The sequence below is a fragment of the Festucalex cinctus genome, chromosome 11 (assembly GCF_051991245.1).
Source record: "Festucalex cinctus isolate MCC-2025b chromosome 11, RoL_Fcin_1.0, whole genome shotgun sequence".
In the NCBI taxonomy this organism is placed as follows: Eukaryota; Metazoa; Chordata; class Actinopteri; order Syngnathiformes; family Syngnathidae; genus Festucalex; species Festucalex cinctus.
Genome location: NC_135421.1, coordinates 21497719 through 21511466, shown reverse-complemented (window position 1 = coordinate 21511466; position 13748 = coordinate 21497719). Strand labels below are relative to the sequence as shown.

Genomic DNA, 13748 nt, shown 5'->3' with positions numbered 1-13748 from the left:
TAAGAAGTGGACGGAGGGATTGCTGGTGCAACTTGCACATCTACTTTTAACTCATTCGCTGCCATTGACGACTATAGACGTCAAAGATCCTTTTTTTTTTTACTGGATTGGCAGGGAATGAGTTAATATCATTATACACAAAGCACAAAAAAACACACATTTTTATGTATATTGTGCTGTTTTTGTTTGTTTTTTGGTTTTTTTTTTTTTTTTTCTTATAGACACTAATGTTATTTTTTATGTTGACAATAGAAATGCTTGCAGTAATTTCAGGAAAGGACAACCTGTCAAATACAATCATGTCAGTAAAATAGTTCCGAAGCGCTGCACTTAAGAACCTTGCAGGTGAAAAGTGTCTGAACGGGGAATCAATGAGGGCTCATCGTCCTTACGTGCAATTTGTTGCATCCGTCCATTTTGTGTCGGGCTTGTCCTCATTAGGGTTGCGGGTGAGCTGGAGTCTACCCCAGCTGACCTTGGGAAAACACGGGGTATGTAAACCAATGTTAAGTACGTATCATAATAATAATTATGAAAAAGAAAAAACTAAGAGACTAAAGAGACTGCACATCACTGAGTGTCTAATGTGCCAATAAGGAATGTTCAATACATTAACAGCAATATGGTTGAAATCTAAAATGCTTAATTAGTTTGTAAAATGTGTGTTGTTCCAGACAATAGGTCCTTAATTACAATCCACATGTAATAATTTTGTAGTATGTACCTGAGGTTTGATCCTACCTACTGAACCTTTGCATATTCATGTACAGCAGGGGTGTCCAAACGTTTTCATTTGAGGGCCACATAATGTAATGAAGAGAAATTGTGTTGCGTCCTAAAAATTGTACTAATAATGTATTTGTGCTTTTGCATATTTAGAAAAATGCTACAGTATATAAACAAAATTCTTTGTAATATGGCAGTCGGGTGATTATAGTTTTGGTATTTTTCATTTTAGTTAGTTTTTATTAGTTTTCAGGGTGGTTCTGTTAGTTTTTATTAGTTTAGTTCTTTAAAAAAATGCTTAGTTTTAGTTTAGTTTGTTAGTTTCAGTATTAGTATTAGGGTTTTGTTGTTGTTGTTTTTTTAAATATGTATTAGTTGTGCGCAATATTCAAAAACCACCATGGGAGCAACGTCATCTGAAGGTGCTTTTCTATTGGCTGCTGCTAGTTGATCTAATTTCTGTGTGACATACTTTCAAACGTCATTCCGGTTTATATCAAAATAAATCTACTAAAAATCACATTTAAAATCATCCCCAAAGGCTCAGCATTAAATTAATTACCAAAGACTAAAACGAAGGACATGTTTGCTATCATTATAGTTAGTTTTGTAAACACAAAATGTAGTTTCAGTTAATTTTCTAAAAAGCATTTTCATTTTTATTTTATTTCGGTAACAATATTGTTTTTTGAATTTTATTTGTATTTTTTTTAAGTTAACTAAAATAACCTTGAATGACACCGGTTTTTCGATAACCTCCCTTCCTATTTTTGTTTTGTTTATTTTATTTATTTAGCATATGTTGCGGGCCACTGAAAAATGGACGGCGGGCCGCAAATGGCCCCCGGGCCGTAGTTGGGACACCACTGATGTACAGTAAATCAAACGAGTTTGATTAATCCTCATATTATTATGCCCATCCCAACCAAAAACAAGTCAACCTCTTAGGAATGACCATCAGGAAGTTTTTGCGCCAGACTTAAGTAGTTGGTATATTTCACACATCTGCAGTTTCTGCGCTTATGTTTGCATATCAAACGCTACACACGGCTGATAAGAATAAAATACCTGCTGAATCCACTTCAAAAGTCCACTTGTGCAATCCATAAACAACTCTCATACAAGCACTTGCCCTGGGGCGCTCGGGAAAAGAGATGGAAAGTTGTCAGAACAAGACCCGTGGGGAAGGAGATCAGCATAATCATGTTTATTTTCTACTGTACTCCCGTCAAATAGAAGGAGAATGTGCGAAACGTTACCGCTGGGACACATCTAACATTAAGATTAACAAAGGCGGCAAATTAATAGTGGATTAGCAATTATTGTTTTTCTTATCGCTTGATAATAGCGTAATCGCAAATGTGGTTTGCAGCAAGCACATCTGTTAAGCGATAAGAATAATTGGCTGCGATCCCAGTGGGAAATCCAAATGAAAGGACTAAGAAGAAAACGGCTTCAGTCTCGGCGGACGTTGTTTGTTTCCCAGCTGTGTTTGCCCGCACGTACACGTGAGCGTGTGTCGGTCTGGCACGACAGGCCTGTTGGACTATGGGCGACGGTCCAGGGGTGTTTCCACCTGAGAAGACAGGTGGAGGGTCTGCATGAGCGTAAAGTGAGAGGAAGATGCCTAACAGAAGCCTAAAGGGCTGACAAATGAGCTGTCAAATCGGAACTGACATCTCCGACTCACATGGTGAGGAAAAATAGCATTTGGCTGTCGGGCATCGCCAGTGAATGCTAATGTTTTTGCTAAACTGCACCGTGAAACATTAAAGTGTGCCAATTCCCCCTTTCCCCGAACAGGTGTGAAGCAGGTGGTTTTGTCGTGTTCTCAAACGTTGCATTTCTGACTTACGACTTTGACAAATTCAACGCTTAAAGCCCCCTTAAGAGACTGGCGCACCAAAGATGAATTAGTCTGGAAACACGTTATCAAGACTGCTGTGTTGTTATCAGCAGTTATGCCTGCTCATTCGAAGGAGATTTAATATAAAAGCTGAATCAAAACTTTTGCTTATGCTCATTTTTGATTGACAGTGTCAGATATTTGGTGTTGTGGTTGTAAACGTGAGGAAGTGTGGCGTTAACATTCTGATATGATGCAGTGCAGTTCTCAACGTAAAAGTCCATGTAAAGTTAAAATAAATATCTTCGACATTTGACACACCACAGAGAAGTGTCGTTAACAACCCTGACATTTTTTTTAAGTATATAAAATGAGGCTTCAAAATGGTGTTAAATCAAGCAGTTATCTCATGAATGAGTGGGCCCAGCTACAAAATGGATGCTAATTCGTCTAGCTAGCAACTTTCTTATGCTTACAAAGTCCGAGCTAGCGAGCTAAAAGGCTTCCATGGTTCCTCTCAGCCACGGCTTGGTAATTTAAATAATCGAACCAAGCTGTTATTTGAATAGTAGCATCCCACCAAGATTTTTTTCCCCTAAGTAGTTGTAGCTAGCTAGCTAACGACACGCTATGGTGGCAGAAATGTGACTGGAAGAGGAGGGCCAGTGAAGAGGGCAAAACAAATTTGGCAGGATTCTCATATCAAAATGAGAATTCTGACTTTAAAGTGAGAATTCTGACTTTATTGTCAGAATTCTCACTTTAAAGTTAGAATTCTGACTTTATTAGTGCTACTATTATTCTCACTTGACAGTGAGAATTCTGAGAATAAGTCAGAATTCTCACTTTTAAATCAGAATTTTGAGATTAAAGTCAGAATTCTCACTTTTAAGTCAGAATTTTGAGAATAAAGTTGAAAATTCACACTTTAAAGTCAGAATTCTCAATTTAAAGTGACAATTCACATTTAAAAGTCAGAATTCTGAGAATAAAGTTTTGTTTTGCTTTTCCTCTCTTTACAGGCTACTAATCCTCTTCCGCGCTACGTAACTTGCAATTGCACCAAATAACTACTGATGTCTTGTGAACAAAGATGCTCAAGTTTTTATGTGGTGGAGAGGGGTGACTCATGCCAGTCAGTCACAGGGAGCCATCTTAGCCACACCCCAAAAAAAATGAAGAAAACTGAAATGGTAAGAAAAAGTTGAATGGTGTATCAATGCAATTAAGTCTTGTGTAGCTCTCAGTCTTTTGCACGTATTTTCAGCAATTATCTTTAATCAATTGTCAAGTGTATTTAAAAAACAAACTAACATCTGATGTCATTATTATGCAAGGCAAAACACTTATGGAACTAAATAAATAGCTGATTTGTTTGAGTTGAACTGTGCCTTTCACACTTTTGAACACCGAGGAGCTAAGCCCGGTCCCGAATCATCACAGTGAAAACAGCCTTAGTTCCACTTCTCAGCAGAGTGAATTTTCATCACAATTTCGGGCCGCTTTATCCCATGTCTGTCTGCGGTCGCTGCTTTCGAACAAGGGATTTAGCACACGCATCGGATGAAAACAAGAGAAGCCATTTCAGGTGGACCCGTGCAAGGGCATGAACGCTTTTGCAAAAGCTTGTTTCGAATATGGTTTGCTCGCACAGTAGACGTGTAAAGAAATAAAAGGAAATTATAAATTCTGTACATGTCTTTGGTGCCAAAAATAATGTGACACGTTGACTACTCAAAACTCAATATATTTGAAAGCAAGGTAGCTGAAAATGGAAACGTGTATTAGCCATTGAGCATTTTTCCACACAGACTAGTACAGCAGCAATAAAGTGCCAGCCACATGAAAGAATGTGTTAAAAACAAACAAAAAAAGACTACTTTGTTAGGTAATTTAATACCACCAATGATTAAAAAATGTTGTATATCATATCATATTGGCGATGGCCTCAACTGAGAGCGGCTAACAGTTTAACAAGTCACCAGCCAGCAAACTAAATTCTCATTCGCTAGCTTCCGGGTCACTAAACAGGTCTGGCCCACCTATTAAACGCAGGCACACGTTCAACGTCACAGATGCTACGTTGTAGAAATTGACAACAGTGACCCATAGTGGACAATAAAAATACCTGGAAAATAACCTGTGAAAGGTTTAAAAATAACACACATTTCCAGTCCATTGACATCTGATTTGTTTATTTCAGAAGCAATTTAAAAAAAACACAAAACACTCAGATGAAAGCTGTAGGTATATTTTTTTATTTTTTTTTTCTGTCTTCAGTCACTCAGGGTTTAAAGAGTGTTTCATAACTTCATGTTTGAAGCAGAAAGGCCAGTGAAGCCAACTGGAAAGCTTCCTGCTTCCCACCGGAGGGGGTCCACGGTCCAATAGAAACATATTGCAATATTAATTTGACAACTGCATCCTCCAAATCAATAGTGGTCAGTCAACAGAACCAACATGCATGACCGTTGACAAAGCTTACCTGTCAAATAGTAATTGAGAATGGCAGCGCGTGTCTGTGCTTGTTTTCGAGATTATAGTACGGTCATAATTTTTGCCTGTTTATTTTGTTGAAGTTGATGCATATGGAGCACAGTGTGTCGACTCTCGAGGTCTGCTCCTCTGCTGTGTTGGCTGAGGTTTGGCAGACATCCCCTGCATTGTAATCGACCTTTCCACTGTATATACAGTAGATGTCTTGTCAAAGCGCGTTTATGTATGGTGCGTTACACCCGTCAACCTGTGAGCGTCCTGCCCTCCGAATGACTCTTATGTGCTTTGCATATTTTCGCCCACCAGTGTAACTTTCGAGAAATATACGCTGTTCAAAAGTTTGGGGTCACTAGAAAGGTCATTATTTTTTTAAAGAAAAGCACTGTTTTTCTGTTGTTTTTTCCCCCCCTAACCACATCTACAACATAGACTGTATTTTATATTAATAATGATCTCAAACCTTTTGGTTTTGGGAGAAAAATTAGGATTAACCCTGTTCTGGTGTCTTTCCCCTAAGAGAATGGGGGTCATTAAGGAGTAAAGGGGTAGAGGTGACTAATCCATGAAAATTCAATTAAATATTGAAGAGTAAATGCAAGTACAGGTAAAATGTAATTTTATTTGTATTGACTGCAATCTACCCTTTTTTATTTAGTGTCCAATAGAGGGCACTGTGGCTATTCTTTGAGGCCAGTCATGTCCTGTTGCTCTGTGTGTGACCTGCTTTGGACTACACGACATACTATCCTAATGTTCATGCAAAAGCAGAGCTGCATCTGCGTGACTTTATGGCACTCAATTAAAACAAAATAATCTGCAGCACAGCATTCGACTTCTCTCCTTTCCCCTTCAATCTGCACTATAAGGGCTGCAAAACTGCACATTTATGTTGTTTTCTTATTCAACAACTTTGTGGGAAATTTTACCACTCACTTTCTTTTTAATCTTAGATTCCTTTTTTTTTTTTTTTGCATTAAAGTACTATTTTCAGCTCTTTCAAGCTCGGTTTTTACCCGTCACTTGCTGTCGCTGGAATGTATAATTGTCGCTGTCCAATTGCACATTGCAGTGAAACAGTTTGACAGTGAAGTATTTAATAAAGACACAACACAAACAACACTATTATTAAACAGCTTCAGCACTAGCAATCTCTTTTTTTAAAGCTTTTGAGTATGTTTTTTCTCTCTTTATTTATTTTTCCAACGATACTGAGGCCAAAATGCACATAAACGACAACACGATGAGAGAAAAGACTCAAATAGCAACGATTTGGAAGTAAACAGTTTCCCATCATGCAAACAGTATTTGTTTGTCTGCCATTTTGTTGGTTGAGATCAGAAGGATAAGATAGGTAAGACTAGTACACTAATTTGTCTTGCTTTGCCAATTTAAATTAATTTCAATTCTGTTCTAAAAGGCTGACAGAGTAAGTGAATCTTTTACGGAGTTGCAAATATGTGACAAAATGGCCGACATAAACAACTACCATCCATTGTGAACTGTGTGTGTGAAGACAAGCGGAAAGAATACAGACTGTTTCACGTAATAACCTGGAATAGTTGACAGCAGTGACTTTGCCAAACATTAGCCTCAAGGCTAGATAGCGTTAGCATAGCTTGGAGGGAGTCAGCTGCCATTCCGGTAATCAAATAATCCTACATCTGACGTTTATGTATATGTTTACTATAGTACCACAACAACAATTGACCGAAATCCATCCGTGTTAGTTAGGACTGAATTTAAATGTAATGTAAATGTAGGCTAATTATGTTCCTCTTTCAGCTTATAATAGTGTGTTGCATGAAATAAAAAATTAAAAAACAAAAAACAAAACACAATTTCCTTAAAGCATTGAAATCATATACATCTTCAGAATTCATAGTGATTTTAACCTTCAGACAACAAACTTGGTTCAGTCGCAATAGACTTTTTCGCATATAACATGTTCTCTGTGTTCTCCTGTTAAAGTCGTGTAAACAAAAAATAAAAACATCTTTGCTGTTTGTTTAGAATTACTTAACGGAATCGAATCGTTTGAGGAAGACCAAAGAGGTGATGAAATAATGATGCAGAGCAGTCTTTAGAACTTTGGGCTGCTCGCTTAAGCAAAACACACCGGGACCAATAATTTTCTCCCCATCTGATCAAAGTGCATGAGTAAAGTACCAATTCTCAGATGTCTTGAAAAGATAATCCTGACTAGTGATGGGCATTACAGTTCTTTTAGGTGAACTGAATCACTAGAATCAGTTCATTTAAAAGAACCGTTCAAAAGATTCGTTCACCGAATCGTTCATCGTTCATCTCCCTGCTGCGGCAGCGCGGGGCACGCCGTCATGTGCTGGTGAGAGAGAGACTGTCACTCGCTCTATTTTGTTTTTATGCGCTTGCCCCCAGCCCAGTACGTGGACGGACACCACATTAGCCGTTAGCTTGGAGAAACACATGATAATGAAAGCTTGTCCCCACCAGCACGGAAGTAGTAGTAGTAGTTTCTGTGAGTAGTTCCTTCCTTCGCAAATCGTGAATCACTCGTGGCAAGACTACAATCACTCACTCACTGAACTGGTATGGCAGTACGTTCATTCAATGAATCGTACGCGAACGGGAAATGGAGGTAGCACGTTCACTCACTGACTCGTTTGTGAACCGGAAATGGCAACAGCCGCAACACTCATTCACTGAATCGTTCCTGAACCGGAAATGGCAACACGTTCACCCACTGACTCGTTCACTCACTGATCCGTTCACGACTTCGCGAACGGGAAGCTTCCTCAGTGACTCGTTCCTGAACGGCAATAGTGAGGCTGCATGTGTAGTAAAATCCCGCCCACGTCTGACGCTAGCTTCTGATTGGTCGTTCGCGAAGACTGACGGCATGAGCGTGGCTGCTCTCAAATGAACTGAGAAAAGAACGAATCACTTCAAGAAGTGACCCTTTCACTCATGATCACTGAAAAGATTCGTTCTAAAGAACGAATCGGTCGTGACCGACAACACTAATCCTGACTGATTTATTAACGACCATCCCTCCATTGTTTGTTGTCTTTGCCTTCCAAGTTGTTGAAGTTGTTTATTATTTTCTTTGGTGTCCATTTTTTTCACACGGATATAATTTATTTTTTGTTTACCAGACACTGCTGGTTATTGTATATTGAATCTCAGGTGTTCCTTCAGCCCTGCGGCCATATTCATCCTCATTGCTCACAGCTATTGTCATCCTTTAGACATGTTCTTCCTTTTGCGCTAGTGTGGCCCCCCTCTAAGCTTTGCCCCCAGGCCCTTTGCCTCAGGTCCCCCTACTTCATGACTCATAAGTACCCAAGCTATTCGCATGAGGTGCTCGGCTCTAGCACTCGGCAGCCAAAGGGCCTACCTGCCTGGGGTCTTCCTTCACAAACAATCTCCAGCTGGCTGTCGTACACTCTGTGCTCGTGTCATCTGTCTCAAGTTCTGCTCATCACTCCTGGTTCTTGCGGTTTATTTATTTGGTTGAGTTTGGGTGACCATATTTTGATATCCAAATAAAGAGGACACTCAATCCAGCCTTGAGGTATTACTACAGAAATTATAATCAGTTTACTCCATACATTATAACTATTTTAGTATATATGGGTTGTCATGTGGTGGGGATTGGATCCCAAAGCGCAGACACAAATAAGGTTTTAACTCTTTATTCACATCGAGAGACGAAGAACAAACTTGACTAGACGAGAAACAAAGAGAGTTGCACAGAGGGACAGAAAGCAATAATCCGGCAAACACAAACACTTATCAGAACGCTACTACAGACAGTGAATCGATCTGATTGGCTGTCGCTCAGTAAAGGATTAAAGATTGACATCGCACAGGTCCTGACATCACATAACATCGCATAGCGTTTTTGCAGTTGAAACCAGATGATGGTTGCATCAATTCAAAACAGACACTTGTTACATCAGTATAAAACACACACTTGACCTCACGGTCATGAATTCAAACTTAACCCTGGCGTGACCCCAGACATGACATGGGTAGAAAATAAAGCAAAAAATAAAATTCTCTTTTGAAGTCTTACTTGAGAAATGAATAAATAATGACATAATGTTCTAAATCAGGGAGGCGCAACCTTTTTTTGCCCTAAGATCTACTTTTTTAGCCATAATATAACTAATGTAACGCACCTCTAGGTCTGACAACTTTAACAACGGGCGATGAAAGACGAATAAATGCTAACCAACACATCTGTGCAGCATATATGCTAACCACTAAGTCTTAGTCATACTAAGGAAAACATTTTTAACTTATTCACTAGTTAAAATTGATCATTGACGTCAATAGCCGTCAATGGCAGTGAATGTGTTTTAAAAAAACAACAACACATATTTGAATTTCGATACGCCGTAACAGGAAATGGAAACAAAGCAAACATGAATACTCAACCACTGGTATAATACCGTGTCACCCAAACGACATTATGGCATGTTGAAATCTTTACAATACCAAGAAAAGAAATATCAGCGAGCTTCAGGAGGATTTCCTCAAACAATTGCCTTAATGTGCGTGTCAGAAACGCTCCAATATCACATTTCCCATTAACGATGCTGTGCTTTCGCTTCTTTCCGCCACATTTAATTCATTTGGCCCAATGTGACTGCGCAAACTGCTGTTTTTTTTTTACACTTCGCTACAGGTGACTCCAATGACTAACAACAGTTGTTACACCTGGAGGCACGAATGAACCTGGGACTCCCCTCTAGTTATTTACAACAGGAAACGTCCCAGAGATAAAATATCAGCAACTAACTCCGGTTGCTCTTCTCGCCTGATTTTGTTGGATCACAATTGTATTTCATTCTTGCCTCAAAATTACATTAAAATCCTTGTTGTCGTTGGCATAATATATAATAACTTCTTTCAACTAAAACCTCTAAAATCTTCTAAACTAATACAAAGCAAACGTCTTTTCCACTCTGGAAATCGGAGAAATTTGGTGAATTGAATGCTGCAAGCCCTTGAAACATTGATCTGTGTGTGCAGCACTATTATGAGGGTAGCGTTGTGATGTATAAGCGGTTGAGGCGAAAGTGCGGCGCACCACAATGCTCTGGGAGCCATTACTGGCTTCACTGATGCAAGAAATAGATTCAATGTAGAACATTATACCACTGAATAGTTCATTAGATGAGTTTTAATTTAACTGGAAACAAAGTGGTTGCTGTGCGACGGGCAACCTAAAAAGTGTTATTTAAAAAAAAAAAAAAAAAAGTTCAGTGAATTGCAAGGATAATGACTACTGATCTTGAGTTGCAGGCTCAGGGACGCCTTTATGAAACTCTGTTTGTAATTTTTAGGACATTATACAGCTGAATAGTTAATTAGGTGGGTTTTAATTTACCTAAATGGTTGCTGAGCAACGAGCATAAAAAAAAAAAAAAAGTGGAAAATATTCTGTCTCAAGCCGTTTTGTGGTTCTGTATATGTTCTTCCTACATTTACCGTTAAAAACTTAAAAGCTCAACAACTAATGCCACATTTACGAGTACCTATTCAGTACCAGAAGTGGCCTCTGAGACATGTACTTACGCTTTAGACCGCACCTCCTCACATCACTTCATATTGGAGATGAGTGATGACTTCGTTCTAAAGAACCATGTGTCAACAATATTGGATTATGGATTATATATGGATTATATATATATATATATATATATATATATATATATATATATATATATATATATATATATATATATGTTCATACGAAAATGAAACTGCAGTTTTTGTGTACGCCAAAAACGGAAGATGGTAGAGAAATAAGTTTTCAGGAAAAGTAAGGCTGGCACTTCCTTTCAAATCGGCAGTGTTATTCTTCATAATAATATGTCGCCACCTAGCGGTCAAAAGTGTAATTACACCCCACAATAAACAACGAAATTGAGTTAGAACAGAACCAAAAAATATGTGCAAAATAGATGGATGGCAAACCCGCAACAATGAACGGAGTTTACTGTATGGATAAGTGCACACACTCAGTCGTATAACTGTTTATAAAGGGAGAGAGAAGAAAATATTCTGATAATTTTATTGATTTCGAAAAGGACAATTCCCCCAGTAAATAACGAAGTAAATAACCTGTCCACGAAACGTGACAAAACAACCGATTCAAATCCCAGAGTTTCTTAGAGATTATGGGGATACATAATGTAGAGCAGTGGTGTCCAAACTACGGCCCGGGGGCCATTTGCGGCCCGCCGTCCATTTTTCAGTGGCCCGCGACATATGCTAAAAATGGCATTTGACTCGGTTCAAATAAAAAACAAAAATGTTTGGAGATGGTCAAAGTAAGAAGGGAGGGCGTCGAAAAACACAGGTGCTATTAAAGGTTACTTTAGTTAACTAAAACTAACGAGATAAACTAAAATTCAAAAAAACAATTTCGTTAACGAAAAATAAAAACGAAAATGTTTTTAAAAAAATGAAAACTAACTGAAATTACATTTTATATTTACAAAAATAACTAAAACTATAATTATTGCAAAAATGTCCTTCGTTTTAGTCTTTGGTGTGATTTTTTGTAGATTTATTTTGATATCAACCGGAATAATGACGTTTGAAAGTATGTCACACAGAAGTGACGCCATCTAGCAGCAGCCAATAGAAAAGCACCTTCAGATGATATCGCTCCCACGGTGTTTTTTTTTTTTTTTTTTTTTAAATATTGTGCACAAGTAATACACATTTCTTAAAAAAAATAAAAAATAACTAATACTAATACTGAAACGAACTAAAACTAAACTAAAAATAAGCAGTTATTAAAGAACTAAAACTAATAAAAACAGAACCACCCTGAAAACTAATAAAAACTAACTGAAATAAAAAAAAAAAATCCCAAACTATAATAACCCTACTGCCATATTACAAATCAAATGGTTTATATGCTGTAGCATTTTTGTAAATATGCAAAAGCATAAATAAATTATTTGTACAATTTTTAGGACTAAACACAACTTCTCTTCATAAGATTATGTGGCCCTTGCGTCCTTCTGATTTTCTGTAGGTGGCCCTCAAATGAAAAAGTTTGGACACCCCTGATGGAGAGGAAAGTGGGGAAAAACAAATCTTAAGCTCTGCCATATTAGAGGGGGGCACAGTATAAACCTGGAAAAACCTCAATACATAAAGCTAGCTTATTTGTCTGTTAGTTGTTGACATAAAACTAATATTATCAAATAATACTTTAAGTGTGGGATGTACGCCTAAAAAATTGACATATTCCACTTACAAGAGAACAATTCTACATCCTGTAAAAACCAAATATCAATGGGCTCCAAAAGTTGTATATTCCTGAGTGTACACTCCCCTTTTTTGTTTTTTAAGCCTTCACACGTTCATGCCATGCAGCCGCCTCCCGACCATCAGAACTCTGCTCTCTTGCTGTTCCAAAATGTATTGTCTGGGCTCCACTTGCTTTCATTATGTTCCAGTTTTTAACTATTTATCTGCTCCCCTTTCTGCTCCTGCCCAGACGTCCATCTGTTCTCCTGCTGCAGGATTTCACACTGCCAGTTTGGCAAAGCATGAGCTTGTTCTGTTGGACAAAACCTTGTGGATGCTCCATCCTCCTCTGCTCCTAACCTGCTTTTCTAATCGTTCTCAAATAAAACCTTGCACAGTTTACAGGGTGCTTGGCTGGTTCACTACATTTGAGCTCTTCTAATTATGAGATCCAAAGCATAACAATAGTGTTCAATCAACCGTAAGGATTGTTTGGAAAGCAATGAAATGTAATGTGTGCGTGTGTAAAATGTGTTTCAAGTTATCCTAGAAAGTAGAATACAAACCCAATCCATTAGGTCAATGCAAATATGAAACACCACTTACACGTTGCATTTACCTACGAGGTAATACTTATTTGATGAAGTGGAGGCTTCACAGACAATTTTACTCACTTGAAGCACCGCTTTTTTCCCTCCCATGCGGCCTCTTATCTGTCCGTCAGTTACACTGGATGCTCCAGTGGATTTGGAACTTGAAAATTGAAATCTTGACATAAATGAGTTATCAGTTAGTTGATTGCGCGGAACATCCATTTCCAATTTTTTTGGGCCATTTTAGAAAACTTTCAGGATATGCCTCCATTACTATAAACCCAAGATCAATTTTTGCTACCCAGATTATGCAAACAATATTATTGTAGGCTCATCATTATTCATTAGAACAAACAGAACGACTCCGCGCCTGTCACTGACTTGAGTCAATCTGGTTTCTGTGCATGTTTAAGCCTATGGAAAAACTTGGAGAAACAATATTTCTCACCAGCAGCCTACCATACTGTTGGGATGACTGTAAGCTATTGTTCAACACTGAATAGTGAGACTTCCGTGGTGAGCATATTAATAACCCACAAGAGTTTTGTCGAACGTCCTGCGAGGCAGTCACATCTTCTCGTTTGTTCAGTATGAATATTGGCAAGATGCTATTAACAAGAAATCAACAATGGACTAAAAGACATATGGCTGACAAAAAAATCCCACGGTACAGCCCGAGGCAAAATTCTTTTCAAATGCATACAATTATCTTTTGTTTTCTTTTTAGATTCTTAGTGGGCCAAGAATTGGATGGGGATAAGTTGATATATATATATATATATATACATATTAGTGGCGTGCAGTCATAATAAGCTATTAATGCGGTGCCC

General features: G+C 38.2%; 1 protein-coding gene across 1 annotated transcript in view; it reads left to right on the top strand.

The window, feature by feature from the left end:
* The first annotated feature begins 3607 nt into the window (after nt 1-3607).
* The window catches only part of asic4a (acid-sensing (proton-gated) ion channel family member 4a), a 180246-nt gene continuing 170105 nt past the window's right edge, over nt 3608-13748 (top strand). The window contains exon 1 of the mRNA XM_077537078.1: nt 3608-3765. The gene's annotated coding sequence lies outside the window, so the exon portion shown is untranslated. The remainder of the gene's footprint in view (nt 3766-13748) is intronic.